General features: G+C 49.9%; 1 pseudogene; it reads left to right on the top strand.

The window, feature by feature from the left end:
* The first annotated feature begins 381 nt into the window (after positions 1 to 381).
* Positions 382 to 3930, top strand: LOC136539171 (leucine-rich repeat receptor-like protein kinase PEPR2; annotated as a pseudogene).
* The last annotated feature ends 1007 nt before the right edge of the window (positions 3931 to 4937 follow it).

Below are 4937 nucleotides of genomic sequence, written 5' to 3'. Positions count from 1 at the left end.
AATGACTGGTTTCATAGAGGCATTTTAACGAAGCCCATAATTTTAATAGCATTTAAGCGAAACCAGTCGCCATAGAGGCAAAATTCCAATTTTCTCCGCAAGCCGTGCAGCGTGCTAGCTCCAATGGCACCCACGACGCCGTCTACACCATCTTCCATCCGCACCACCAGACCGGATTCGCCCGCCGTTCATCAAATCACGCAAATTTGCTGTGCGGGCTGCAATCATCAAAAGAATACGGAACCAAAAGGGCCGCCCACCTGTCTCGGTGGCCACCGCACACCCACAGCTTCCTTTTCAGCGGCACCGACCGGCGGGGCCCATTTCCACTTCCATTCCCTGATGCTGCCTCCACTAGCCCACCCGCCACAACCGCGGCCGCCATGGCCCAGCCATCTCTGTTTGTCCCCGTTCCTCCCTTCAAAGCGCCGCACGCGGCACGCCCAAGAAACCAGCAGCGGCCTCCTCCTCCCCAAGGCTCAAGGCTCAAGGCAGCATGCTGCACCTCCCTCCAATGTCTTGTGCCGCCGCATTCTTGCTCCTTGTCACCCTCGCCTTCTCCGTTACGCCGGCGCCGTCTCAAAGCGCCGGTGAAGCGGCCGTCCTGCGCGCCTTCATCGCGTCCCTGCCACCAGCTTCCCGGCGCGTCCTCCGCCCGTCGTGGAGGGCGACGAACGCCACCACCAGCAGGCCGAGCCACTGCGCGTTCCTGGGCGTCCAGTGCACCGCCACTGAGGCGCGGGTCACGGCAGTTAACCTCTCCGGAGCGGGGTTGTCCTGGCGCGCTCGCGGCGTCCGCGCCTCGGCTCTGCGCTCTACCGGCGCTCGCCGCGCTCGACCTCAGCCGGACCGCTTCACGGGCGCCAGTCCCCGCCGCTCTCACGGCGTGCTCCGTGGTCGCTACGCTCCTCCTCCGCGAAAATCTCCTCACCGGTGCTGTTCCCCCGGAGCTCCTCTCCTCGCGCCAGCTCCGGATGGTGGACCCTCAGCTACAACACGCTCGCCGGTGAGATCTCCGGCTCGGGCTCGCCGGTCCCTCGAGTACCTCGACCTCAGCGTCAACATGCTCTCCGGGACAATCCCGCCGGAGCTCACCGCGCTCCCGTCGCTCAGCTACTTGGACCTGAGCGGCAACAATCTGTCTGGACCAGTGCCGGAGTTCCCCGCACGGTGCAGGCTCGTCTACCTGAGCCTCTACACCAACCAGCTCTCGGGCGCGATTCCCCGGAGCCTCGCCAACTGCGGCAACCTCACCACCTTGTACCTGTCCTACAACGGCATTGGCGGAAAGGTGCCAGATTTTTTTGCATCCATGCCGAATTTGCAGGTGCTTTACCTTGACGACAACAAGTTCGTCGGGGAGCTGCCACAGAGCATCGGTAAGCTTATGAGTCTGGAGCAATTGGTGGTGTCTAATAACGGGTTTACCGGCACTGTGCCAGATGCAATTGGGAAGTGTCAGTCACTGACAATGCTCTACTTGGATCGCAACAACTTCACCGGCTCAATTCCGGTGTTCGTCAGCACTTTTAGCAGGCTACAGAAGTTCTCTATGGCTCACAATAGCATTTCTGGAAGAATTCCACCTGAAATTGGAAGTGCCAGGAGTTGGTTGAACTACAGCTCCAAAACAACAGCCTGTCCGGGACAATACCACTGGAGATTTGCAAGCTTAGCCAACTGCAGAACTTTTACCTCCACAGTAATAGCCTTAGCGGCGAGCTACCTGCAGAGATCACTCAAATGAGAAAGCTAAGAGAGATCTCCCTGTTCGACAATAACTTCACTGGAGTGTTGCCGCAGGCCCTGGGGTTGAACACTACACCTGGACTTGTTCAGGTCGACCTCACCGGCAACCACTTTCACGGGGAAATTCCACCTGGTCTTTGTACTGGAGGCCAGCTCAGCGTTCTTGATCTTGGATACAACCAATTCAATGGAAGCTTACCTCTTGGAATTTTGAGATGTGAGTCTCTCCAGAGGTTAATTCTGAATAACAATCTTATCACTGGAAACATACCTGCAAATTTGGGCACAAACATAGGACTGTCTTACATGGACATTAGTGGTAATCTGCTCCATGGTGTGATACCAGCTGTCCTTGGTTCATGGCACAATCTAACAATGCTTGATATTTCCAATAACCTCTTCTCAGGACCAATACCCCGTGAGCTCGGTGCTTTAACCAAGCTTGAGACTCTGTGCATGTCGTCAAACAGGCTTACTGGACCTATACCACATGAATTAGGAAATTGTACGGATCTTCTCCGTTTGGATATTGGAAAGAACCTTCTCAATGGATGTATACCTGCAGAAATCACAACACTTGGTAGCCTGCAAAGTCTTCTACTTGGCGCAAACAACCTCACGGGAACAATACCGGACTCCTTCACTGCAGCACAGGATTTAATTGAGCTGCAGCTTGGTGACAATTGTTTGGAAGGAGCAATTCCTCACAGCCTAGGCAACCTTCAGTACTTGTCCAAAGCTCTTAACATTAGCCACAACAAATTGAGTGGCCAAATTCCAAGTAGCCTTGGCAACCTTCAAGATCTGGAACTGCTTGACTTGTCAATGAATTCATTGTCCGGCCCAATCCCGTCGCAACTGAGCAACATGGTCTCACTTTTGGTTGTGAACATTTCGTTCAATGAGCTATCTGGTCAGCTCCCTGGAAGCTGGGCTAAGCTTGCAGCAAAGTTACCTGATGGTTTTGTGGGCAATCCTCAGTTAGTGCGTAGAGTCGGCTTGTGCTCATCGCTCCAACAATCAACCTGCTGGGAAACTACACTACAGCAAGACAAGAATTATTGTGGCATTGCTAGTGTCAACTCTTACTATCATTGTTGCTGGCTTGTGTGCTGTTTACTACATTGTGAAGAGGTCACATCACTTGTCAGCAAGTCATGCCTCTGTCCGTAGCCTGGACACAACAGAGGAATTGCCTGAACGACCTGACCTATGAAGATATCCTTCGGGCAACAGACAACTGGAGTGAGAGAATATATCATTGGAAGAGGCCGGCATGGTACAGTGTACCGGACAGAATGCAAACTTGGTAAAGACTGGGCAGTCAAGACAGTTGATCTGTCCCAGTGCAAATTCCCCATTGAAATGAAAATTTTAAACACAGTGAAGCACCGGAACATCGTTAGGATGGATGGCTACTGCATTCGTGGTAGTGTCGGCCTAATCCTGTATGAGTACATGCCCGAGGGAACGCTCTTCGACCTGTTGCATGAAAGGAAGCCTCGAGTGCCTCTTGGCTGCATGGTGCGGTGGCAGATTGCCCTTGGTGTAGCACAAGCCCTATCCTATTTGCACCATGACTGTGTACCCATGATTGTTCATAGGGATGTCAAGTCAAGCAACATACTGATGGATGCAGAGTTAGTACCCAAGCTAACAGACTTTGGCATGGGGAAAATTGTCTGTGATGAGAATGCCGATGCAACAGTGTCTGCCATCATTGGTACCCTTGGCTACATTGCTCCAGGTAGGTTCTGTCAAAATTTATACTATATTTGTTTGATCACATCACCATGGCGACTTGAACTTCAGGATTGACACATTCCGTATTATGTGTGTACCCAGAGCATGGATACTCTACAAGATTAACTGAGAAGAGTGATGTCTACAGCTATGGAGTAGTGCTACTTGAGCTCCTATGCAGGAAGACGCCTGTGGATTCATCATTCGGCGATGGTATTGACATTGTTAGATGGATGAGAACTAACCTGGAGCATGAAGATCGCTGCAGCATCATAAGCCTTATGGACGAGGAGATGACGTATTGGCCTGAAGATGAACAAGAAAAGGCTCTGAGCTTGCTGGACCTTGCAGCTTCATGCACGCAGGTGGCTAGCCAGTCTAGGCCTTCCATGAGGGAGGTAGTGAAGATGTTGTTGAAGATAGAAAAGTAAGTGTCTAGAAAAGTCCCCTACTAGTCTTATGACATGGATAGTGTTCTGATAGTGGAGTTGTATAGTTCGGAAAGTTTGTACAGCCTTCACAAAGTGCCCCAAACATTACGGTCACCGGATCATTGCAGCTGGGAATTGGGTCTCATATTACAGAGAAAAAAAATCTTTTATGTTATTATAGTAATTTCAAAAGAAGCCACGCCAAGAGTCTCTAGAAAATACTTAGATTAATCAGGAAAAGGAGTAAACCGAACACCATTGAATTGAATTTTATAATTACTAGTAAATATGTCCATGTATTACACTCGTGTTTCAACAAAAAAATGTATTACACTGGCAGAAAAAACCTTACCATGTCCATGCACCATAAATATGAAACATGGTGCCACATACAGGCCAGTATGATAGAGTGGCATGGTTTGGTAGTTTCTTTGGGAGGGCTTTAGACATTGATTAATGTTGGTACGATGAAAAAGGGCGGCCGGTGGCTACTTGAGGTTGTAGTGGCTTCAACAAATATAAGCAACATTGTGATGGATCCATCAAATTTTTAGGGCATAAAAGACGCAATATATGATCCAAATTAAATGTAGAAGAAGTACAAGCAACAACAACAACAACAAAGCCTTTAAGTCCCAAACAAGTTGGGGTAGACTAGAGTTGAAACCCATCAGAAGCAATCAAGGTTCAGGCACGTGAATAGCTGTCTTCCCAAGCACTCCTATCTAAGGCTAAGTCTTTGGGTATATTCCATCCTTTCAAGTCTCCTTTTATTGCCTCTACCCAAGTCAACTTCGGTCTTCCTCTGCCTCTCTTCACGTTACTATCCTGACTTAGGATTCCACTACGCACCGGTGCATCTGGAGGTCTCCGTTGCACATGTTCAAACCATCTCAACCGGTGTTGGACAAACTTTTCTTCAATTGGCGCTACCCCTAATCTCTCACGTATATCATCGTTCCGAACTCGATCCCTTCTTGTATGACCGCAAATCCAACGCAACATACGCATTTC

Source organism: Miscanthus floridulus, chromosome 2 (assembly GCF_019320115.1).
Source record: "Miscanthus floridulus cultivar M001 chromosome 2, ASM1932011v1, whole genome shotgun sequence".
In the NCBI taxonomy this organism is placed as follows: domain Eukaryota; kingdom Viridiplantae; phylum Streptophyta; class Magnoliopsida; order Poales; family Poaceae; genus Miscanthus; species Miscanthus floridulus.
The sequence above is the reverse complement of the archived record's forward strand: the minus strand, read 5'-3'. Positions and strand labels throughout refer to the sequence as shown.